Source organism: Vulpes lagopus, chromosome 2, assembly GCF_018345385.1.
Source record: "Vulpes lagopus strain Blue_001 chromosome 2, ASM1834538v1, whole genome shotgun sequence".
NCBI classification, from domain to species: domain Eukaryota; kingdom Metazoa; phylum Chordata; class Mammalia; order Carnivora; family Canidae; genus Vulpes; species Vulpes lagopus.
In genome coordinates this window covers 98,062,393-98,089,346 of record NC_054825.1, presented here as the reverse complement: position 1 = coordinate 98,089,346, position 26,954 = coordinate 98,062,393, and positions in this window count along the sequence as shown.

The following is a 26,954-nucleotide window of genomic DNA, read 5'->3' as shown; positions in this document are numbered from 1 at the left end:
AATATTTTCTATCTAGAATATATGCAAATATATAAAGAACACACTGATCTGATGTTTCCCCGAAACTAACAAACATATGAAAAGGTCTTCAGCATTATTAGTCATCAGTGAAAGGCACATTAAAAGCACAATGAGATCCTCCTACACATCATTAGAATTGTCTGGTGAGAATGTAAAAAGAATACTCAGGTTGGATTACAGTAAGTCTGGAGGCTGAGAAGTCCTGCAATCTGTTATCAACAAGCTGGAGCCCCAGGATAGCTAGTGGTATAATTCAGTCTGAGCCCAAAGGCCTGAGAACTAGGGGAGCAGATGGCAGTCGGAGGGCCCAAGAAGATGAAATGAGATGTCACATTCACACAGTGAGGCAGAAGAAAGAGATGGATTCTCCTTTTCTCCACCTTTTATTCTATTTAGGTCCTCAACAAATTGGATGATGCCCATCCACACTGGGGAGGGCAGTCTGCTTTACTGAGTTCACTGATTCTAGTGTTAATCTCATTCACAAATACCCTCACTGACAATTCAAATATAAGATTTAATCTGGGCACTCTGTGGTCAGTTGGGTTGACACAATTAAAAAATGAAAAATACATAAAGGTAAGAATCACAGCCATTAACCTTCACAGGTGTTTACCAAGAGAAATGAGGAAAACATACATCCACACAAAGACTTGTACACAAATGTTCATAGCAGCTTTGCTGATAATATGCAAAGGCTATAAACAACCCGAATGTCTATCAGCAGGTGAGTGGATAAACAAATTGTGGCTTATCTATGCGATAGACTATTACTCATTAATAAGGTGATACATGCAGTGACATAGATGAATCTTAAAACCCTTATGCTCAGTGGGAGAAGCATGGCACAAAAGAATACATACATATGATTGCACTTATGTGAACTTCTAGGAAGGATAAGTGTAATCTATGATGATGGAAAATGGATCAATGGTTGCCTGGGGTGGTGGTAAGGACTGAGAGAACTGGAATGGGACAAAGAGAGTATTTTGGGGCTGATAGAAATGCTCTATGTGATTATGGAGGTGACTTACGGGTGCATTATTCAAAACTCATTCAAATGTACATTTAATATGGATATATTTTATTGTAAGGAAACCATACCTCAGTTTAAAAGTTTATTTTTAAAAGATGGTTGAAAATAATTAATGAATTAATCAATTAATTTTAAAAATGGTTGAGAGGCACCTGGGTGGCTCAGTCTGTTAAACATCCAAGTCTTGTTCTCAGCTCAGGCCTTGATCTCAGGGTGGTGAGTTCAGGCCCCACACTGGGCACCACAGTATAAAAAAAAAAGATTAAAACAGTTCCTACTTCTACCAACATATAAGTGTCCGTTTCCTGCTAGCCTCTGTATCACCAGTTACCACTGCACCATTAATTTTTTGCTATTCTGGTGGGTAAAAACATAATTTCCAACTTTTGAGATGAACTTTTGTATATTATTCAGTAGGAATCTCTGACCAAAGACCACACTACAGAGTTATAGCCTAAAAGTCACTGCAAATGGAGCTTTTGCTTAATGAGAAAGAGCTACTACGGTGACCATTTAGACCTCTTCGGGTTTTCAATTCTAGATAATTATCCATGCATTCTACCTTTCTCTAAGAATTTCAACATTTCAGGTCCATTCCAGTCTTATAGTCAATGTTCATCTTTTATTTTTTGGCACTATTCTTATTCTCACCAAATCCTAGATCCATAGAAGGATGATAGAACTCTAGGGGTGAATTGTATATGTAGGACTGAAGGTTGCTGTAGCCCAACCAAGCACCTGTATCAGCACCCCCCTCCCCATTTTTTGACATGGATGATTACTGTTTCCAGAATTTTATTTTATTAAAGATTCACTTATTCATTCATTCATTCATTCATTCATTCATTCATGAGAGACACAGAGAAAGGACAAGAGAGAGACACAGGCTGAGGGAGAAGGAGGCTCCCTGTGAGGAGCCTGATGTGGTACTCCATCTCAGGACCCCAGGATCATGACCTAAACCAAAGACAGATCTCACCCAGGCTCTGCCAGCATTTTATTTTATTTTAAAGATTTTATTTCTTTATTTGAAAGAGAGAGACAGAGCATGAGCAGAGGGGAGGAGGCAGAGGGAGAGGGAGAAGCAGTCTCCTCGCAAAGCAGGGAGGAGGCTGATGTGAGGCTCTATCCCAGAATGCCTGGATCATGACCTGATCTGAAGGCAGACACTTAACTGAGCCTCCCAGATGGCCTATTTCCAGCACTTCATAAAAATCATACTACTGTAGGGGCACCTGGGTGGCTCAGTTGGTTGAGCATCTAACTCTTGATTTTGGCTCAGGTCATGATCTCAAGGTTGTGAGACTGAGCCCCGTTGGGCTCCATGCTGAGCATGGAGCCTGCTTAGGATTCTCTCTCTCCCTCTCCCTCTGCCCCTCCTTCTCTCTTAAAAAAAAAAAAAGTGTGCTTTAAATGCAGCTTCACAAGAGGCCCTCAGCCTCATCCCAACCCTACTGTTGTCCCTAAGCTGCTCCTCTATGGAAATAACACAGCCATGGCTGATTGTAGAAATTACATGGTCCAATCTTCACACTTTATAGCTAAGAAAACTATCTGTTGTCTAGCAGCTAGTAGTGGCAGAGCTGACCCCTGGACCACTGCTATTTCTGCTCTACTTGCTGCTTCATTAGTCAGCAGCATCGCCTGGCACATGAGGCATTCAGATGTGGGTGCCCAAACTTGCAGTTCTTCACATGGCAAAGCTTTGGGAAGTACCAGAAATACGTGATATCCTGAGCTTATCCAAATAGCTTTGTCCTAAGAAAAAAAGTATGCTTGTGATTTTTAAGATTTAAGAAACAATGAGCTAATGCCCTGGAAGATTCTTCAGTGACAGCTGTAACTAGGGCAAAAATATTTGTCTAGTACAATGACTGTATGTCTGCTTAGAACAACCCTGGGTTCTGACTTTATCCTGGCATAATTTTTAAAAGTGTCTTCTTTCACTTTGAAAAATGTCCTCACTTGAAAGATAAATTATATTATCACTGTAATTACATGGGATTTCTAGCTAATAAGCAGCCCTGTCTCATCTGCTAATTTTTTTATTACTAGAAATAAGTGGTTGGGGAAAGTGGCTTGTAATCAACTTCTAAGTCAAGCTAGGTTAGTAAAAATAGCACAATTCTCTCTTTGACTATTTTAGAAGAAAAAAAAATCTCAATCAGTTGCTCAATTTGCTCAAGCAGGGGCACCTGGGTGGCTCAATAGTTGAGCCAAATGACTTTGGCTCAGGTCATAATCCCAGGGTCCTGGGATCGAGTCCTGCATAGGGCTCCCTACAGGGAGCCTGCTTCTCCCTCTGCCTCTCTCTGTGTGTCTCTCATGAATAAATGAGTAATGTCTTTTAAAAAAAATTGCTCAAGCATTACCTTGAAGCACTACTTTCGAAAGCTTCTAAGATTACAAGTGTCTGTCCATCGGCTCTCCATAAGCAAATTATTGTCCCACTCTGGGAGAAAATATTTGGATACCATATGCTATGAAAGCTCATTGAATTTAACTTATATACAAATTGAAGGGTTTTGAGTCCTACTATCCATACATATTTGTGAAATCTCTTCTTGTTAAAGCTTTTGGCAAAGCTTGGACTAAAGGAAGGCCTGGCTCACAGCATCCTGGGTGCTGCATCATGCCAAGAGGTGAAGTCTACAGGAGATGTCTGTTCTTGGCATAAGAGCTCCTTAAGACAAGGAACTGTGACATTCTCTTCTCTGATTCCCCCATTTACTAACCATGGTGCTTTTGACCAGGATATTCTCCCGATTGACGTAGAACTGATGAGGGACACCTTCATTCATCATGGGTCAGTGAGGTTATGTGAAGGCAGTGAATCAATATGACAGAGTGGGTAGCTTCAACAACAGAAATTTACTCCCTCACCATTTTGGAGCCTAGAAGCACAAGATCAAGGTGTTGGTAGGGTGTTTTCCTTCTGTAGCCTCTCTCCTTCTCTTGCAGATGGCCATCTACTCGCTTTGTCTTCACATGGCCTTTCCTCTGTCCATGTCTGTGTCCTAATCTTCTGTTCTTACAAGGACACCAGTCAGATTGGATTAGGGCCCACCCTACTGACCTCATTTTAACATAACTACTAGCCTCACATCCCTATCTCCAAAACTAGTCCCTTTCTAAGCTACTGGGACTAAGATTTCCATATATGAATTTTATTGTGTGTGTGTGTGTGTGTATATGTGTGTGTGTGACACAATTCAGCCCACAACAGGCAGTAATTAGGATTTTTTTCATTAACCAACCTTGAAAAGCACTGCATAATGCCATCTCATACACTTTTCACTTGCTACCTGTGTGTTGGGGGTGGGATGGGGGTTGTGTCAGAAAAGAAATTAATGTATCGATTCACCCATGGTAGAGATGATAAGCCAGGAAGCATGATCAATCAAATGTGTCCCCATGAGGACTACGGCATGAGAGAAGAAATGATCTTTATGTTCACTAACTCAATACCTGCTCATCCTCCAAGATGTCTCTTCCTGAAAGATGCCCCCTCTGCCGGCTTGCCTCCCCAGCCTCAGCTGTGCCCACCAGAGAGATGGGAGAGGTTCTTCTAGCATCTCTTATCCAGCACTTATCTCTTTTGATAGTACTTATCACACTGTGTTATTCTACTTAATGTTAACTTGGTTGTTTTCTCAACTGGACCAAGTCTTTTCTTTATATCCCTACAAGCTGGCCCAGTTCTGACACGCAATAAATGATTGAATAAATGAATAGGTAACTTGCATTTCCAGCATTCTTTCTCAACTAGGGCTAGCAGACCACCAGAGGATACACACATGTAGACAAAATGTGTCCACTAGCAGTCCTTCATCTAGCCACATGATTGTGTGAGACACTGCCAGAATTAGAGATTCCATTCGTTATGTGCTGCTACTTGAATGTGTCACAACAAGCCCTCAGGTGGAGCAAATGTGTCAATTTGTCAGGTTGCTTGCTTTTCTGTGATTGTTAAGTGAGGCACAAGAATGGGCCATCTCAACGCTGCAGCTCAAATTCCGTAGTCCGACTGCTTGGGCTTTAATCTCAGCTCTGTTACTTATAGGCTGTGTGGCCTTGGGCAAGTTACTTAACCTCTCTGTACCTCGCTGTCTCATGTGTAATACCTACTTCACAGACATGTTATGAGGAAAAAAAGAGTTAACACATTATGTGGTACCTTAATGTAGTACCTGGAATGTAAGAAGTGTTGTATGTGTTTGCTACTATTGGTGTATTAATATTGTCCCTGTTATTATTAAGAAACAAGAAATCATTTAGTTTGGTTTCACACTGTCATTAATTCCAGTCAACTCCCTGAGTGCACAGCCCTGCAAGGGGCTCTTCGTGGCCCTCTGACCCTGTCCGCATGTGCATCCTCTCTGGGTTTCCCTTGCCTGGGTGCTCACCCTCCAGACCTGGCTCTCCACCAGGGTCTGTCCTGGATTGAGATGGAAAGTAGCTGTGTCTAGGCCGCAGACTCCCGGGCCACAGAGCCCACTGCATTCCTTCGCACCGTTTGTGTGTCCTGTGGGGTTGGAGGCAAAATAATGGTCACAGCCGCTCCCTCCGAAAAGGTGGGGCGGGAGAAAAGTAGGAAGTCCTAGAAGAAAGACTTTGTGATTTTCAACATTCAAGCACAGGCAGAGGAAGGAATAGAATAGAGAGAAAAGAAAGGAGGGCAGAGAAGGAAAGCAGAGAGGAAAAGAGGGGAGGGGAGAGTAAGAGAAGGGAGAAAGAGAAGGGGGGAGGAGGGGAGGGAAGAGAAGAGGAGGGGAGGAGGGGAGGGGAAAGGGGAGGGGGGATAAAAGGGGGGAAGGGAGGAGGAAGGGAAGGGGAGCAGAGGAGGAGAGCCCACAGGGGCCATGAAGGACAATCCAGGCCCGATTTGGGAGCTTTCCCAATGACTCCCCACATAAAAACAACTCATGGCAGCCAGCCTCCCCAGCACCAGCTGTTTCCACTTCCGTAGCATATGTTCACTCACGTAAATTGTTTACTAACTTCACATCCAGAGTTTTTTAAATAGAGGAAAACCTGGGGCTTGGCTACACCAACCAGAAGAGCAGAGATAAGGGGGGAAAAATTCAGCAACAAACAAAATGAAAAAGCAGAATGCTACAGGGAGCCTAAATTTGACTGGGACAGCACATTTCCCTCCACTTTTATGGCTTCCTGAATGAGTGGGGAGCCTGGCCTCCTCCGGCCCTGCTGCGTCAGGTTCGAAAAGCACAGTATACAGACTCCTAGAGTGAGCTGCATAACCAACAACAGAGCAGACTAGATTAAGTCTACACAGCCGAGGCCAGAGCATGGAAAGTATCATATTTGAAAGCAGGGCTTATAGGGAGCAGAGACTATGATTTGTGCTGTGTCCTGTCGAGAGCACAGGGTCCCCAGCCAGGCCTCCCTGTTTGAGTCCCAGAGTTGCCCCTTGGGATCTAAGTAACAGATCTGAACTCTCCTAAAGTGAGTTACTCAACCCCTCTGCTTCAGTTTTATCATCTGTCTAGCGGGGATAATGATAGTATCTACCTCAAGGGTTGTTGGGGGGTAAAGTGAGTAAAGGTAAAGCATTTAGAGTAGTGCCTGGCATTTCCTAGCACCGTGTGTTTGCTATTTTTATTATATATACTTTGTACCTAATTTTAAAAAATTAGAATTTATCACTCCCCTTTGATGTTTATGGCATGGGATTTATCACAGCATTCTGGATGAATACGACGTCAGGCCCGATGTTCCTGACCCATCTTTTGCCAACTTCCATGAAAATACTACCGTTTCACCTTCACATCCCCCACACAATACAAGCTTTCCAATTTCCTGAGTAGTAAATGCCACAGAAGGCCACATGCCAAAAGCAGATGGAATTTCTACAAACGGTATCGTCAGTACGGGTGAATTCAGAAATAATTTCTTGACACTTCTATCCTGGGGCTGTGATCAGGGGAAGGAACGATGGATTAGAGGAAGCAAACATAAAATATTTGCTATATCAGAAAAGTTAATATTATAAATATAATGGTGCAACCAGGCAATTAGACTAGATTAATATTCAGAAGTAATTAATAATTTGGATGTGGGCTAATTTTACTGTAGAAATAGATACAGTTGGGAGTAAGATTGACTGACATAATCATCTTATTTTTTGCTGTGTGTCTCCTGTAGGATCACAGGGAGGTGTGGTTAATAAACTGTCCTCAAAGTACCCTTGAGGGAGCAGATATTCTCAACCATTTTTATTGCTTAAATGCAGTGCCTTTGACAAATATTTAGTGCTTTGGCTATTTCAGGATTGAAGGAGTGTAGCTAGAAATGTATTTTCTGCTCATTTCAGGAAAAGAAATATTCTTCTAGGGTCTTAGACCAACTCACATAATGTATCTCAACATTTAGCTCCTGTTTGATTTTCAATTCTTTTAGTTTCCCCCACATGCCTTTGGAAGAGTATATTCTGCTAGGAGCTTCACATGTTACCCTCATATGCAGTATTTCTGACCATTTTGTGTTTCTTTGAGAACAAATGGGGGTTGCAATCATAACTGAAAATGGTTCAGGGAATCCCTGGGTGGCTCAGTGGTTTAGCCCCTGCCTTTGGCCCAGGGCGTGATCCTGGAGTCCTGGAATGGAGCCTGCTTCTCCCTCTGCCTGTGTCTCTGCCTCTCTCTCCTCTGTGTCTTTCATGAATAAATAAATAAAATCTTAAAAAAAAAAAAAGAAAGAAAGAAAATGGTTCAGATCCAGCTACCAAGGGCCCTGTCCCAAGGAGGGACAATTTCTCCTTTAAAGACACTGCTCATTAAAAAATCTACCTATCAAGACAAGTACTTTTGAAGAGCACACCAGGGTGTTGGGTGTCCTTGGGCTCCATTGTTTTCTAATCACAAAGGGAAAAGAATTTCCAGCCCACTAGTTACTGATTCACATCAGAACGGGGTTCATCCATTTATTCATTTAGAAAGCCCCTGCCCTTGGGAGCCTGGATCCTACACAGGGAATCAAAAAATAAATAAGCAAGGCAACAAATATAAAATATATTAAGAAGTGGTAAGTGCTGGGGATCCCTGGGTGGCTCAGCAGTTTAGTGCCTGCCTTCGGCCAAGGTGTGATTCTGGAGACCTGGGATTGAGTCCCACATCAGGCTCCTGCATGGAGCCTGCTTCTCCCTCTGCCTGTGTCTCTGCCTTTCTCTCTCTCTCTCTCTCTCTCTCTCTCTCTCTCTCTCTCTCTCTGTGTGTCTCATGAATAAATAAATAAACTCTTAAAAAAAAGTAGTTAATGCTAAATCTATCAATCACAATATATAAATAAGGCAGGTGGTGAAATGGAGAGTAAGGAAAGGCAATATGCATCAGATCTAGTCAGACCTCTGTTTAAAGTCCCCCCAGGGCTCTGCATTTTACCCCAATGCAAAATGCTTTATCCTACAAGGTCCTACTTGACCTGGCACTGTCCCTGCAACCTCTCATTCCTCATTCCTACTTCTCTTTCCTTCTCTCACTTTACCAGCTACACAGGCTGAAATGCTGCTGCTAGAATCTGCAGGATGAGGGGGTCGCTGCCTCAGGGGGCTGTGCTCCAGCAGATTCCTTAGCTTGGGGCTATCTTCCCCAGATAGCTGCTTCACTAATTCCTTCAGTCCCATCTGTTCAAATCCCATCTTCTCAACGAGTTCTGTCCTGACTCGGTTTGATGATGAACCCTGCCCTCGTCTCCCAAACCCACCCCCCAATCCCTTTTTTTCCATATCTGATCATACTCCAGCATCTTCAGTAATAAAATTATTCTTTGTATCAGCACAGCTGATACAAAGGCCTGCACCTACCATTCTTCTGCAGAGCCTGCCCTCGGGCTATGGGAGTCCCAACTGCTGTAAATACCTGGGAGCTTGCAACCCCATGGGCAGTTCTTGGCCAGTGCCTGATAAATGCAGGGATGTGAGAGCCCAGCTCCTGGGCTTTTAGGCAGAACAAATCTAAGCTGTGAGTGGACACTCCAGAGTTCTGCGGGTCAAACCATGCTCTGAGGGATTTTGTCTGAAACTGCACCTTTGTTTTCCCTGGTCTGCTTTCACCCCTTAATACCTGGTGTCTCCTGGGAGTATTTGAACAAATTGTTTCACACAAATCCTCATCTCAGGGTCTCCTTCTGAGGAACCCAAGCAGGAAGAAGCTGGCCTCAGCGGGGAGCAGGGTAGTGTCCCATGAATGCGAAGGAAGGCAGAAGGCCTGGATAGATTGGTATATTGGCAGTGGGAAGATAAGGGTGCTATCTCAAATAAAAAACATCGTCTCCAACTGGGAGGCGAAGGACTGCTGGATTGCCAGGGAGCAAGGAGAAGGTGTGAAATACAATCGACCCTTTAAAAGCATGAGGTTTGGGGTGCTGACTGACCCCTTCCCTGTGCAGTTGAACATCCCTGTATCACTTTTGACTCCCCTCCAGAACTTAATTACTAATAGCCTACTGTTGATCAGAAGGCTTCTTGATAGCATAAATAGTTGATTAACACATATTTTGTAGGTTATATGCATTATATGCTACATTCCTACAATAAAGGAAGCTAGAAAAGAAAATGTTATTAAGAAAATCATAAGGAAGAGAAAATATATTTAGAGTACTGTCTGTTATTTATTAAAAAAAGATCTACATATAAAAGGACCCAGCCAGGTCAAACCCATGTTGTTCAAGGGTCAGTTATGGTTATCTAGGAGAGTCAGAGACTGAATGTTCTCAGGAAATATGGCAAATTGCTAGGCAGTGTTGACTAATGTTCTCCAGTCAAGTAATCTACTTGGGTGCAGCCTAGAGAAGGTGGGGGTGAGATTCATCAAAATTGGGGTTATTTCCAGGGGAGGAAGCTGTAGAGAGAAAGGGTGAAGGGTGTTGGAGTATAAGAAGGGACTGATTGTGATGAGGCGATATGGAACCTTTGTCGGGGACACGAGGAAGTGAGAATTTAGGAGGTAGCCTAGAAAAGGGGGCAAAGACAATGGATGGTAGATCCTGATGCAGCTAAAGAATTGTCGGCTAAGTGGTAATAGCTGTGAGGATAGGAAGTGGTGGGCAGACAGCAGGGCGCCTGGAACTGAGATTGTGGAGGTGATGAGGTGATAGCAATGTTAGGGTGGAAGATGTGCCAGGGAGTGGGTGGCTGACGTGGGGTAGAGAGTGAGATCGCAGACTGTTAGAGCTTTACTTATCTCAAGCTTAATCGTGGAATATTTAGATAGTTACTCTGTTTGCTTTGCTTTTGGGGTGGTTTCTGAGATTCTAGCAAGGAAATGAGGAGGAGAAGAAAGAGCAACATGCAAAAAATTGCCCCCAAACTATGCTCCCCTCATTGAATCTGTGTACCTCTGAGCCCTGGAAGGCACCCACACTCCCTTCTCTCACTTACACCATGCCTGGACCTGACTGCTTTTGGCTTTTAGTCCACCCAAGAATTGTCTCCATTTGTTTACTAACTCCTCAGATCGGTGATCTCTAATTTCCACAGTTTCCTCTCAGGTTGGTGTTAGTGGAAGGAGCCAGGAGCCTGGGCCTTGTTCTCAACCCAAATAGACTTGTGGTAGTTTCTCTACAGACCCTTTGAATGTCAGGCCTATGTCAGTACTCTCCCCTGACTTCCAGAATACTTCAACTTTTTAGCAGGAAACTCTTCTTTCTTCCTCCAACCCAGTGGGCACCACCAAGTCTCATGCCAGCTGCCTGATGGGACTTAGTATTGGCCTCCAGTGCTCTCACTAGTTCTGTACAACCCTCTGACACCAGGAAGACTTAGAATCTCTTTCCTCCACATCTCTAAAGCAAATTCCACTTCCCCCCAACAAATACACACACGCACATGCACACACACACACACATACACACACTCTTGGGGGTATTATCTAGGGAATCCAGGGAATCAGTTTCCAGTGTGGAAGCACAGAGAGGGACAGCTAAGTGGCAGAGCACAGGGTTAGAAGTCAAGAGAAATGGATGCTCACTTCAACTGTCCCTCCTGATTTTCTAGGTGAGCTGTAATCTATAACATGAATCTTCAACTTCAGTGAGGCAGAAACATACAATATTTTCCTCTAAGGTCCTGAGCGTGCCACATAGAAGGACAAGGAGATGCTGGTAGGTGGTTCTTTCCTGGGTCAGATTGCAGGCCTTGAGACTAGGTGCTTGGCTTTCCCACTAAGTCAGGAGGAAGGGCCACCACGCAACTGCAGTAGCCAACCCGAAGTAGCATTTTGGGCATCTCTGTAGAGATTCTTCCGGCACCACTAGCAAACATGTGTTGGGAACTAGTAGGATACAGGCTGTAAAGATTTTCTTCATTAGAACCTATATCTATCTAATATGGCTTTAACTGAAAATATATGTCTAAATGGCTGAAGTTTGTGAGAACCTCACGAGTAGGGCAAATTCTGCTGCACGAACAACAGTTTGGGCAACAGAGTTATGTAACATGGATCACAACAGTGTTGGGAGACCTTCTAAAGTTAACTTTGCCTCATGCCTCCACCCAGAACTGCTGATACCACCAGGAACTTTTCTCCCCAGCATCACTGTATCTCACAGCAGATGCTGGAAAAGATGGGGAAACCCCAATTTTCTTTTTCTCTTTCACCCACCTCTTTGCCCATATTGCCTCTATAAATATTGTATCAACCGAATGTATTGTCCAATATTTATCCAAGTATGTGTATAGCCAACTGTCCATTATCCATGGTGCAGGTTAACTGTGTTCAAAAAGGCATCTCTCCATGACTTCAGCCTGCCCTCAGCCTCCCCTGTTCTCACAGCGCCATGTGTTGGACATCTACATACCTCTCCAAAGGGCCAGCCACCTCTAGAGAGAGAGTGAGATGAAGGGCTAGGACATGGAGGGAAGGCAGGTGAGGGCTGGTTACCTTCTTCTACCTTGCACCAGTTTCATGATTTCTTCTTCCTCATTGTGGATAATTAAAATGTGAACACACGTTCTTAGCATGTTGTCTCCCATCTTGCTGAAATCACCTGGACTATATGTTATGTTCAAATTGATTTCTTCCCCAAATCTGATGTAGAACTGGAAACTGGGAAGTACATATTATGTTTTTTACTTGATAACATTCAGGTACAGCCATGCAGTCTGGTCTGACTATCACGGAAAGGTTCATTTTGAGCTGTGCTAATCGAAGGCAAGTTGACTCATTTATACACAATTCCCTTGTTTCCCTTTGAGCAATTGTCAAGTGTGCTTGACGCAGAGCAACTGACCTTCAAATACAAAGAGGGTTGGGGGTTGGCCTGGACTGTCAGTGTGGATTTGGCAGCATGAATTGCTCCAAAGAATCCTGATTTCTTATGCATGAACTACTGACCCCAGTACTGGAGCCTGGAGAGCAGGACGGGAAGGAAGGTGGACTCCCACTGATTCAGGGTCCCTCCCTGGCAGCTTTTCCACTGTGTCAGCAGTATTCGCCCCACTTCCCTCTCCTCCCTCTTCCGCCCCCCATAGTCCTGTCCCTGGAAGTGGTTTTCAGTTGCCAGAAATCATGAACATTGGGAAACAATCCAAAAAACTGGGTGGCTCCTTATTTTCCATGGCCCACATGATAACATGTGGCCCCAGTTTTAGCATCAGGTCATAGGTGTGGGCACAGTATGGTCCAAAGGAAGGAACCAGGCAAGTGTGTGACTGGGCAGCCAGCCTTTCTTAATGGCCTGTCTGGGTGAAGAGCAAGAAATGTCCTACATGGGTTTTAGAATTTTCTCCTCTAGTTCCATTACATGGAGAGAACCTTCTTGGTGTTGAAGCTGCTGGTCTGAGGACCACATTTTTCAGTTGAAAGACAACAAGGCCCCCATGGCAATGTCATTTCCAGGAGAAGGTAATGAAGCAAGGAGGAATTTCCCAGAGGTCAACATGACTGCTCATTGAAGATTATAGGGAACGTCCTTAAATCCAGTACTGGGTCCTGAGCTGGAGAAATATCTTGCTTTAATTCCATAACGTTGCTAATGTTCCACTATGCAAGAAATATTTCAAATGTCTCAATTGGAAAAATGGGCTCCGAAGGCCAAATGGTGTCCAATCTGAGCAGCCCTGTAAAAACCTGCTTTTTTTTTTACACCTCTCTGATGACAGGTATAGCTCAGCTTTATGTCAAGCAATGAGGAACTCAGTTGTGCGAGCAAACATCCCTCATTCGCATTTGACAAAGGCTTCCCAATGCAGTAAAGTGATTAAACTTTCCTAACTTCTCTTCTAGCTAGACATCTTACCCCCTGACCTGCCTTTGAACCTCTCATCTTCCAAACCCAGCTCCACGGATGCAGAAGCTGTTTGCAGTTCTCCTGTGTGGTGCCCTTGGTCATTCAAAGATGCCCCCATTCAAAGATGGCACACAAAGAGCCCTGTGTGTGAGTATAAGGGGCTGTCACAGATAAAGCCAGTGGGCGGTGAGCAGTTCTTTTCACACTTCACATCCTGACTTTATCCTGTGATGTGTGTGTATAGCACCTGTTTGCATGGCCCACCCTCATCTGAGATCCTGCCTCTTAGACACCTGGGCAGGTTAAGGTTTTTCACTACCCTCTCCCTCTCCTGCTCTTAAAGCAGCAGTTCGCCCCTGAGTTCGTGTGTCAAACAAGTGTGTCTGTTCTGTTTGCTAAAATACTCACTGGAACTAACCAATCAAATCACTCATTTAAATGTTTGCTGCACTGTACTTTTGGGGGAAAGAAGCAAGGAGACCTACAGGAAACAAACTGATATCATGGTTTTTGTAAAACATGAACCAACAACCAAAGGTCTTCTGGAATGCATTGGGTTAATTTCTTATTGATGTGTTCTCAATAATATTGCCTGATGTTTAGAATGAACAGCTACTCTGGGGGCCCCTACCCAACATCAGAAAGAGACCTACTGGTTTCAATATTTTCTTCCGAAGCAGGAGGTCAAACTGAGTTTTTGGACATAAATATCAACTCACAGAATGAAGAACAAAGAGAGAGAGGGGGATTGATTGACTGTACCCTTAGGGAAAAACTCCTTTTCTGACAGTATGGTCCAGACCTTATTCTCATATCCTCATAATCAGAACATAACTTTTCACCGTACTGGATACCTGCCATCCAATATCTGTTCTTCGCAGCAGCACAGAGACGTGGGGCTTCTTTGTCTCCTTTTATTGATGAGAAGATTGGAGCTTATCTGATAATTAAGCTGCCTGGTTTTATGGCAAGTAAGTGGGAGAGACATATTTTCAACGGAGACATGCTTGTCTCCCAAGTCCATGTTCTTGCTTTTATGCCCAGTATCCAAAACAAAATTTTTGCCAGTTCTTAACAGTCACTTTAGTTCAATAGTTACTAAACAGCTATATGTTTGTTGTGATAAGGAACACAGAAATAACACAGCTATGGCTCCTGCCTTCCACTGAGCAAAAAATACCTTCTTTAGGGAATCTTTAAAAATAATATTTTCAGAAAATTTTCCAAATTGGGCGTGAGATGGTAACTTGACTCTTTCATTCAATTTTTCTTTTAACCCAACTGATTTGGCTACCAAAAAATGACAGTCCCACAAATTTAAGCATTGTGTGTTCGGTTATGCATTTAACCTTCTAACTAATGAAAAACTTTATTTTTTTTTGAAAAACTTTAATATGATTTCTCCTAAAGAAGATTTCTCTGTGTGCGAATAAATAAATAAAATAAATTTTATTTTAAAGATTTTATTTATTTATTCATGAGAGACAGAGAGAGCGGCAGAGACCCAGGCAGAGAGAGAAGCAGGCTCCATGCAGGGAGCCTCATGTGGGACTCGATTCCGGAACTCCGGGATCACGCCCTGAGCCAACAGCAGACCCTCAACTGCTGAGCCACCTAGGCATCCCATAAATAAAATTTTTTGAAAAAAGAATTTGGAAGTATCTTTTCTTGTCATACAGGTTAGACAGAAGGGAGATACTGTGGCCCAGAAGTTCCCAGAAGAAGTTCGTGAGTTAAATGTGTACGTTGATGAGCATTTTTGGTGTTTTTAGCCTCTCAAAGCACCTGGTATGGGCCTCAGTGGGAGACTGCACAGAGCATAAACAGGTCATTGTTTGTAAGTGCTCAAAAGGATGTTTCTAGAATATGCTTCTGTAGGTGAATAAAGCTGCTTATTGTGAGTCTTTCTTCACCAAAAAATAATAGCATGATTTTTGTAGGTAGATTTGGAAAAAAGCCTAGTAAAATCTGTTGCAGAGGTAGGATCTACTTTGAAAAAATTGGCCTGTTTTTAGAGGCACACTGATGGAGTGTTTTCTTTTCCTTAAATGATATTTGTTAAGCTACTTCAAGTCTGTTTTGGAATGATGTCCAGAATTTTAAAAATTGTGTATAATAGTTAAATTTAATAAAATATACTTCAGTAATGTCCATGTTCTCTAGCACCCAAAGTCTTTGATCTATTACAAACTGAATAGTAACCATTTCTAAAGCTAAAGTCTAATAGTTAAGAATTCATCCAAAGAAAGAGTAATTTTTATAGAAATTGAATAAAAATGCTTTCCTTTTTAAAAATATTTATTTATTCATGAGAGACACACAGAGAAAGGCAGAGGGAGACATGGACAGAGGGAGAAGCAGGCTCCCTGTGGGGAGCTTAATGCGGAACTCAGTCCCAGGACCCCGGGATCATGCCCTGAGCCAAAGGCAGACAGAAACTCAACCGCTGAGCCACCCAGGTGCCCCTAAAAATGCTTTCATTGGCATTTATGAAGCTGTGTTTGACCAAAATTAAACTCTGGTTGTAGTAGCGAGTGTGTAAATGGCCAAAGACTCATTTAACAACGTGTGAGTTGATTATAGCCCTGAAAAATTGGGCCTTTGTTGCTGAAAATCCTCATTCTGGCCCAGCTGAATAGTGGCATGAAGTTAGGAAGGGCTTGTAAGTGTCTGCATCCATGTCTAGCAGGTTAAAAGTAGATTTTATTTATTTTTCAAGTACTTAAATAGTTTACTATGTGCCAGCACTGTTCTAAGTGCTTTGTAGTTATTTGTGCATTCAGTCTTCATAACCGTCTATTTATTTTGGAGATGGAGAACTCTGGCAAACAAAGTTGCCCAAGGTCACATACAGCCAGCGCTGGAGCCAGGATTCAAATCCAGGCAGCTGAGTTCCACTCTTCACCCTTCCCCACTGTGCTAAAGCACAGCCTTCCGATATGCTGGTTGCATGTTTGTAACACTTGCAAACTGGCTTGGTTTCTAGGCACCTGACCCACTATATCTGGACTAAGATACCTCACCTTCCCATCTGATTAACTTTCAAAAAGTTGACGCCTGTGGATGAAGTATTGTTTCTAGAAGGACATCACTGCAGTGGAAATGAATTAACTGAGAGGGGAAAATTCTAAGACCATTAGTATTTAGTGACATTCAGCAGGGGATTGTTTTCTTTGAGGCTATGAGTCATAAGACAGAGGTCAGGACTTTAAAAAATGAAGCACAAGACAACTTTGAAGGTAAAGAGAGAAAACAAATGAGCTCACATAGGGTCCTGCTAGCAGAAGGAGGTTCAGATAGGGAATTCTGAAAAGAACTTTGTAAGATTACATCTATGAAAATTTATGGAAGCTTTATTTTAAATAGTGAGAAAAACAGAAACACCCAAATATCCATCAATAGGAGATGGATTATTTTACACATATGGGATGAGCTAAGCCTCATCATTAAAAGATGAGGTTTTATACATTAAGCAGGGTATGATCCCATTTAGTAAATATGTGCATAACTTAGTGCTATAGATGCATGCAAAAAGCTCACAAGAACATCCTCAAACTGAAATGACTGTTATCTCTGAGGGATAGGATTACTGGAAATCAGACTTTTTCTGCCTTCATATTTTGAAATTGCTTGCATTTTTGTAAGGAATGTGCATTAGTTATGTAACTGTAAAGAAATGATCTCGTTTGCTTTGTTCTAGAGAAAATAAGCATGTGAAGGAGGGGAAATGGGGAGATTTGCAACAATATCAAAGGGCTGTGTTTTGGATATTCAGAAATTGCTTTGCTCTCCCTGTTGTACTTCCTTACCACACAAAAACTGCTTTTATTAGACTGCACTTTGATGTTATCTCGTTGGCCTCTTGAGGAACATAAGAAACAGGTGCAAAAAGTTTGTCACTCTGTCTACTGAAAAAGATGTGGAGGGTGTTGCCTCATTACATCCTGGTTCCTCCCATATGACAATTCACAGGAAACATCTATCTTGGCCCTTGTCATCATGAAAAGCTACCTTCCTGAACAGCTGGGCACCTTACCTTATGGATGCGGTGATTCTTGTGAGTAATCTTTTATACCTCTTTGCTTCGACTACTGGGAAGCTCAGAGACAAAAGTCTATGCTGTCTAGTAGCTGTATAGAATCTGCTGATAACCAATTTAGGTATGCTATTCTGACAGCTGACTTTGCTCTGATTTATTCCTCTCTTTCATTCTTTTGCGTTTTATGTATCTTTGCAAGTTGCTTCAAATAAATACATTGCTCATTTAGTAACAGGTGTGCCACCTTTCCACATCTTTGCATGAGATGTTGGTTTGTAATGAGAGGAGCCTAGTGTTTCATGCAGGGGTCATAAGGACCACCTCTGCTTTTATCTGTTCTAAAGACTGGAATTATTAGTGGAACTTTAGTTAATAAAAGGATTCGGTTTCTTCAAAAATAGGCCGAAAAACCTCTGAAATAGAAGCACAGTTGGATTTTAATGCATGAATTTGAATTATTTTACATAGCAGATTTCAACTAGTGTTACATAATAATCTCTCAATATCTTCAGCTGTCATTATTTACATGATTTACTGATTATTTTAACCCTGACTACATGTATGCCTTCAGCCAACCTTGTCTTTTTTCTCTTATTGAGAGTCCAACTCAAGAGCTGTCTTCTCAAGAGCTGTCTTCACTCACTATCTTCATTTGCTCAGCTTCAGCCACCTCTTAAACCGTTCCATCTGGCCATTTCTTTTCCTGGTCATCATATTAAAACCAGCTGCAATAACCACCCGGTCACTAAGTAAAATATGGGGGTTTTTTTCCCCTAGGCTTTTGACTTCTCAGCAGCACTCAATACAGTGGATTGTGTGCTGCTATAACTCTCCCATGTTTTCCATCTGACTCTGGCCAACCCCTTCTCTGTGAGCTTATCCTCTTCTCATTGACGGTTAACACTGAGAATCCATCAAGACCCCAGCCAAGTCTTCTCTCTTCACCTTGCATGTGTTCCCTGGTTGGTTCCATGCTTGCCGCTGCTTTCAATTATAATACACCAGGGTCTCTCAAATGTGTATCTCTAACCCAAACCCCTCTTCTAAGTCCAGATGTATGGGTCTGACTGCTTATTCACCATCTCCATTAGGGTGACTTCAAACCCAACGTGACTAAAACAGCATGAATGACGACCTCATGATCTTCTGCACCAGTGTGTTCCTCTTTTAGGATTTGTTACCAGACAGATACTCTTTTCCATCTAGTTCTAGAAGCTGGAATCCTAGGGCCTCTCTGTCCCTCAACCCCCACCCCATTCCTATCTACCTATACATCTCACCAATCCCTCTACATCCGTCTCCCCAACCTCCCCCCTTCAATCCAAGCCACCATCTCCTCTCACTTGAAGTATTTCAGTGCCCTCCTAACTGGTCCTCCTTAGTCTACCCTTACCTGCTGTCTTCAGTAACACTCTTCACACTGTAAGCAAAGTGAAAAATATTACTCCACATCCCTCACCACTAACATCTTCTTGGCTTGAAACAGGACTTCCCATTCCTCCCAAAGCAAAATCTTTAATATGACCTAAAAGGCCCTGCAGAGCTCCATCTTTATCTTATTCTCTCCCATGCTTTCTTTGCCCTGTCTCTAAAGCATTCTTTGAATGTTATCACAGGGCCTTTGCATATGCTGTTACTTTTGCCTATAGTGTTCATTTGCCCTTCTACCCCTTCCCTGTTAATTTTCACTCTAATTGAGATCGCATCCAAACAGTATTTTTATATAAAAACCTTCCATACTCCCAGGAGATCACTCACATCATGACTTAACAGTCATTCATAGCACTTATCACATATTTTAGTTAGATATTTACTTGTGGGATTATTGGTTAATGCCTATACCTACATAGACCACAAGCTCCATATTATAGGGAAAACATCAGTTACTGTTCATTATTACATCTCCAGCAACTAGAATAGAGTTTGACCTCTGTAGGTGTTTGGGAATTATTTCTGAAATGATTAATGAATGAAATAAACCTTGCTTGTTATATACCTACTGGGTATTAATTTATATTTTACTAGCCTGGAAGTTAGATGGAATTTTTTTTTTTTTTTTTTTTTATGATAGTCACAGAGAGAGAGAAAGAGAGGCAGAGACACAGGCAGAGGGAGAAGCAGGCTCCATGCACCGGGAGCCCGATGTGGGATTCGATCCCGGGTCTCCAGGATCACGCCCTGGGCCAAAGGCAGGCGCCAAACCGCTGCGCCACCCAGGGATCCCTAGATGGAATTTTTTATTAGACTCTAGATCCAGTGTTATTTTGGCATATAAAAGGTTATTAGTAGATTTAAAAAGGAGATAAAAGATATTACCAAACTTTAAAAACTTTTAACCAAAATACTGGGAAGACCCTTTAAGAGGATAAACAAGAATTTTATCTTATATATGTGAAACAATCAAGGCCATATTTCAATGATCACAGCTAATCAGAAAACATTAATAGTTCAGTATGAATTATTGGGGATTTGGATTTTTTTATTATTTAAAACTCATTTAGGATTTAAGAGTAATGACATAATCCTAGGTGATAAAATCAGTGAATGAGCAAAATCTTTTTTTTTATGAAGCAACCACCCTTCACAAAACAATGATTGAACTTGAAAGGTAGAAGACCAACAAAGTGAGCAGATATTCAGATCAACAATTTACAAATAGTTTTCCTCTGCATCAGTTTCATGTCTTTAGAAACTCACACCCTCCCTAAAATCCAGGGAGGTTGAGGTGATACAGCAAATCTTTGGAGCTCAACATTATGGCGTTATTTTCTCTTTGTGAGCAACATTAGTGGTTACCCAGCACTTCTGTTCTTAACTCTCTTCATTTTAGATTACAGTTCACTTTGTCCTTTAAATTGTGAATATTACCTCATTTTTGTTATGGACATCAGAGCTGGTGAAGCACTGAAGTAATAGAAAAGGCTGATTTATTCCTTATAAAGGATTGATGGTGGCTTTGCTGCTTCTTGTTCTGTTTATCTCAAGTCTTCAAGACTTTGACAGATGGAGATGCTATCCATAAAATAGATTTTGAGTTGCTCTGTGTGATTTATTAGAAGACTTACTTTCCATTTATCTGAGAAAGTGCTGTAAGTGGAAAGGAAGTACTAAAACCACATGAGAGCCTGGGAGCTGCCAGCCACTGAAACATAAGACTGGTTCTAATACAAAAACCATGTCTCATAAGTTGATAAATTGAATTTCATCAAAATTAAAAGGCTCTGATCTTTAAAAAGATACTGTTAAAAATAAAAAGAGAAAAAAAAATAAAAATAAAAAGAGAAGGCACGGATGGGGAAAATACTTGCAAAATCACATATCTGATTAAAAAAAGATCTTGCATCCAGAATATATAAAGAATGGTCAAAACTAAATATTAATCAAACAGCTCAATTTAAAAAATCAGCAAAAGCATTGGGGTACCTGGCTCAGTCGGTTAAGTGTCTGCCTTTGGCTCAGGTCATGATCTCCGGGTTCTGGGATCAAACCCTGCATGGAGCTTCCTGCTCATGTGGCAAGTCTGCTTCTCCCTCTCCCTCTGCTCCTTCCCCCTACTTGTGCCCTTCTCTATCTCTCTCATAAATAAATAAATAAATAAATAAATAAATAAATAAATAAATAATCTTTTAAAAATAAACAATGAGTAGATACAAAAACATTGAGTAGATACTGCTTCAAATAAAATATACAGTTGCAAATAAGTACGTGAAAAGACACTTGACATCATTGATCATTGGGAAAATGCAATTTAAACCACAATAAGATACAACTATATTAGAATGGCAGAAAAAAAAGAAGAAGAAAAAGAAAGAAAAAAAAGAAAAACCAAAAAACCGAAAGACAAACCAAACCAAAACAGAACTGACTCTAAGTGCTGGTGAGTATGTGAAGCCACTGGGACTCTCATACATCATTGGTACAATATGGCACAGACACTTAGCAATTTCTTGTGAAGTTAGACATGCACTTTCCATACAACCCAACAATCCCACTCCGATGTATTTATGGAAGCAAAAATGAAGACTTAGGTTCGCACAAAAATCTGTGCATGATTGTCTATGATAGCTTGGTTGGTCGGTGGCATTTTATAGGTCACTGGAAAGTGTGAGTTTAAATTTCTTAACTTTAGTAGCCTGAGTGAGTCATTTAAAAAATTTGAATAGAAATGAGTTATATGCCACTCCAACTTTAATACCTTTTATGTGCAGTCTGTTTATCAAAAACTTACAGTCATCGTTCACTAAGAGAACTACAAAGATCAGTTTTGGAGGCAGATTAAGGGTAAACAGGGAGAATCATATTTGTTGGAGACAAAGTAACTGTTTCCCAGTGTCTAACATGGGTTTATGCAATAAATATGTATAATTTTATCATAGAACACTAAGTCTGGAAGGAGAAGGCCCCAGGTTAGATCAGCCTTTCAGGGACGTTCCACCCTTCCTAGCTGGGAAGACTTTGTCCTGAGGGTGTGCCTGGCACAGATAGTCACAGGACTGCCCAGAGCTTGGGGCCCCTAGGCTTCCCACCTCACCAGCAAGACATCAAGGAGGAAATGTCCTAGGGCCACCATAACACAGGAGAACCAAGTGAGTGGCTTAACCAATGGAAATGTGTCATCTTGTAGCTCTGGAGGCTGGCCTTCAGGAATAAAGCTGTTGGCAGGTTGGTTCCCTCTTTAGTTAGAGAGAATCTGCCCTAGACTCTGCCCTTGGCTTGTCTACAGCTGTCTTCTATCCCTGTCTCTTCACATTGTCTTCCCTCTGTGTATATGACTCTGTCCAGATTTCTCCTTTTTATGAGGACACTAATTGCACTGGTAAGAGCTCATTCTAATGACTTCATTTTTTAACTTGATTACTGTTGTAAAGGCCTCTCTCCAATGAGGTCAGAGTCTGAGGTACTGCAGTGGGCTAAGGCTCAAACAAATGTGTGTGTGTGTGTGTGTGTGTGTGTGTTGGGGGGTAGGGTGGGGGACATTTTAACACATGCCTACTCCTAAACCAAACCCCAGAGAAGGGGAATTGCCCTGCTTGGCTCCCACCCATCAGATTCATACCCAGGGGTTGACAGCAGGGCCCACCTTCCCTGAGCACTGATCATCAGAACAAACTGGTTATTTATGGATGAGGAGGAAGAGGCCATAGTTCTTGGGAGTGAAACCGACAGTCTCTGCCACTCACACCCATTCAGTTTACTCCTGAGAATATGGAGGCCCAGGGAGATGAGGTGGCATGCTGAAAGGCACATAGCCTGTTAGTGCAACCCAGCGCATGCTCCTTTTCTCTGACACCATGCTGAGACATGTTAAATTAATGTAGGAATTACTGGTGCTTTCTTTTCCTGGAATTAGGATCTTTCTTCCTTTTCCTTGTCTCTTAAGATTTCTTTATTTAGTGTGGAGTAGGGAAGGAAAGTCCTCGGTTATGCCTTAGTAACATTTTCAACTTGCTCCAGCCCCAAAGCCATATCTCACTTTTCTTTTTGCTTTTCATCCTAATGTCCCCTGAGATGTTACTATGATATAATTCCAAGTTTTGAGATAGAACTCATAAATGAGACCACATAACCTTAGAGTTTCTACCTGGTGCATAGAGATAGAAATGGCCATGACCCTGATGTCTCATGACCAGAATGAGGTAATACACAAGAGAGTAAGAGGGAAAAGTATCGACCAGACTGCAGTATCCTGTGGCTGAGACATCCTGCGGTGGGAATCTCTAAAATAGAATGATGCAATCAAGCTTTGCAAGCTGTTCTCAAAAGAAATGTTCAAAATTCAGCTGCACCTTCCAATCAGCCCATGCTACACTTTTACCAGCTACTAATGTTCCTCCCCAGCTGTCCTGCTTTTCAATGCTTCACTTTTCCTAATAGCAGGAAGTACATGTGTGCATAGTTCCCCGGCTCCATGTCGAGTCTCAGGGAAACCAAACAAAACAGGAGCAGAGGATTCATATGGGATATACTTATCTTTATGATTAAGTACAAATACTTAAATAATGCAGGTAGTTCACAAAATACTGAGTTATCTCCTGTGAATGTGTGGCACTTATTGAAATAAATAATTTGGTCCTAGACTATCCTTAAAAACCCTATTTAGTTTGTAATGTTTCTGAAGTGTAAAACTGTATATATAAGGTTATGTATATATATACATATATATACAGTATTTGTGTGTGTGTATTGATACTAGGTATACAAATATAAGATTATGCATACACACACACAGGCACACACATATTATGTACATAAGTATAAAAGTAGAGATTAGAGATGCTGCCTATGTGAAGTGGCCCCATACAAACCTCTGCCTATGTTTGTCCCTGGCTTTTCCTCATCGTATCTGGTTCTGCTCTGATTCTCATTAATCTCTGGTCAGCCAAGTGAACAGAGCAATTGACTTTCTCCCCCACACATTGTCAATAGAGCCTGATTCATGGGCCACCAGCTCTTTCTTGTATCTCAGAAAGGAACCTGTAGCTCTTTAGCCTACAATGAGAGTTTTATTTAAAGGAAAAGAAACAAACAAAAAATAAATTAAATAATAAATAAATAAATAAATAAATAAATAAATGAAAAGAAACTATTTAATGGCCTAATGACTTCATTATTCGTTTCTCTGTTATCACCAATATTTTTAACATTAAAATCTGATGGAGTTATTTAAAAGGATCATCTCCCAAAGGAAGATGACACTAAGGATGCAAATAGTTGAAGAATTTAAAAGCAAAAAGACAGTCTCTCTTACATTGATATTGTCCATTTTACTTCTTAGGCTGATTTAGGGGTGACCTGAGCCAATCTTTCAATGAATGTATCAGCTCCCCTCTTTTGTGCAATTTTATGGACAAGGGGAAAAACGAAAATTTTTACAAACATTTGTCAGAAGTCCTTTTCAAGCCACGTGAAAAGCAAAAGAACCAGTGGTCAATTTTAAGTGCTTTGAATTGATACAGGGAAAATTGGTGTGTGCTGGGCCTAGGGCATTCATTCTACCTATCATGTTAAATGTAAGCTGCTATTCAGCTGCAAAGCTTTACATCCCACTTGTTGATGTGTATGTTCAGGGCTAGGGGTTCGGGCAGAGAAATATCCACAGACAACAGCTGAGAGGACTAGCCAACCCAGACACAGAGGTTCTTAAGTCTCTGAAAACCGACATTTTGATAAATGTCTGCCCAGATAAACAAGGCCCTGACGCTCTGTGCTGGCTGTGGATGTTCCCTGTTTCTCATTCACTCATTCATTCAGTATATACTGATTGAGCATCTATGTTTTAGAATTTCCTAAAATTAGGACTAACTCCTTTCTCTAGGCTAGGTCACATTGATTCTTTCACCAGCAACAAAAAAGAAATATTAGGATGTCTTCATGCAAGGATTCATGTAAGGTTTTCACAATCCTTTTAATCCCTTTCAAGAGTAATGCCTGTGCTCTGGGGTAGGGGCATAGAGAAGCTGGAATAAGAGCAATCCTGGAGACGCGGGGTCAAGTCCCACATCAGGCTCCCTGCATGGAGCCTGCTTCTCCCTCTGCCTCTTTTTCTCTCTCTGTGTCTCTCATGAGTAAATAAAATCTTTAAAAAAAGAAAAAAAGAAATTCATTAAAGGCAGATGTGTGGGAAGGAATCAAGAGTTCTGATTTTTCCATGTTTAATTTGAGATGCATGTGTCAAACATTCAAAAAGTGAAGTCGAGGGGTGCCTGGGTGGCTCAACTGGTGAAGTGTCTGCCTTCGGCTTAGGTCATGATCCCAGGGTCCCAAGATGGAGCTTCGAGTTGGGATCCCTGCTCAGTGAGAAGTCTGCTGCTCCCTCTGCCCCTCCCCCCCTAATGGTGCTCTCTCTTTCTCTCTCTCTTTCTCTCAAATAAATAGATAAAGTCTTAAAAAAAAAAAAGTAAGGTTGAGTTGGCAGTTATGGAAGCTCAGGTCAGGACTGGGGGTATAATTTTGGGAACGATCAATGTATAAATGATGCTTAAGCCCATGGCAATGGCTGAGTGGCTTGGGAAGGCTAAGGACTGAGTCCCAGAGCACTCTGACAAAGATGGGGAGGGAGATACCAAGAGATAAAAGAAAAATCATGTAAGTATGGAGACCTGGCAGCCAGGCATTCAAGAAGTGATCGGTTGGTTCAGTGCTACTAAGAGGTCAAGTGAATGGGGGTGCCTTGGTGGCTCAGTCAGTTAAGTGTCCAACTCTTGGTTTTGGCTCAGGTCATAATCTCAGGGTTCTGGGATGAAGCCCTGCCTCGGGCTCCATGCTCAGTGGGGAGCCTGCTTGAAGATTCTCTCTCTCCCTTGCCCTCTGCCCCCTCCCCTTGCACTCTCTCTTTCTCTTACAAAATAAATAATTTTTAAAAAAGAGATCAAGTGAGTGGATTTGAGAATTGTCTACTGGACTGTTACAGGACATGGTTAAAGGTGGCATCCGTGGAGAGGGGCAAGTGAAAACCCTGTTTGGAATAGGTCGAGAAGAGAATGAGAAAGGAGGGACTGGAAACTTCAACTACGGATGATTCTTTCAAGAAATGTTGCTAAAAAGCCAGCAGAAGGAGGTGTCTTTTCCTAGGGAACAATCCTCTAATTATCTCCTCAGACCTTAGTAGCCATTTTCTCAAAGCAGTTTCCTCTTGCTCTGTCTGTCCTGCAGCACAACGTAAGGCACTCTCAAACTCCATTTGGTGGGTATCTTCTAGGTTAGGTCCAAATTAAACAATAAATCCCTCCTAGACAGAAATCTGAATGCTGTGGCCTTTTCTGAATAAAGCCCCTTGTCCATCACCCTACCTGACTGCTTCTTGCTTACTGTGGCAGGGCCCAAGGTAAAATGGGGCCAGATTCTTTTAAACTGTTATTGTAAACAAACCAGATTTTAAGTGAATTTAAATACTATCTTTTCTAAATTCAGTTTGAAGTAATAATTTGAGTTCATTGCAGTGCCTAAACATAAAATGAGTCTATAGATTTTATCCTTTTGTAGAGGAGAAAATTCTGGTTGTGGGTTATACTTCAGAAGAGAAAAACAAAACTCTAAAGACCCTGTGAATGTTCCCAGGCAAGTTAGGGGTTTGAGAAGTGTTGTCTGTCCTGTGGATAGGGCAGCCATCCCCATGAGATGAGCAAGTGTAGAGGGATAGACTATTGGACACATGACAGGAACCACCAGCAGAAAACCACCGTGGGGACTCCATGCCCCCCCAATTCACCTGCCTCACACTTTTTATTTGTTTTTAAATTTTACTTATTTATTTTTGGAGAAGATATGAGTGGGGAGAGGGGCAGAGGGAAAGAGAATCTCAAGCAGGCTTCATACTCAGCACAGACCCCAAAGTGGGACTCCATCTCGTGACACAGATCATGACCTGAGCCGAAATCAAGCGTTGGATATTTGACCAACGGAGCCACTCAGGTGCCCCTGTCTCATACTTTTTAAAATGAAGACAGACAAAGAAAAATGAGAGACCCTTCTCACTTTTGAGGCTTTGACCCTATTAGAATAAATTTGAGCATCATTCAGGAATAAATTGCAAACTCAGGCCAAAAAAAAAAAAGAGTCTCCATTACAGAACGGGGGCCAGGAACACAGAATCATAGAAGGCTAGAGCTAAGG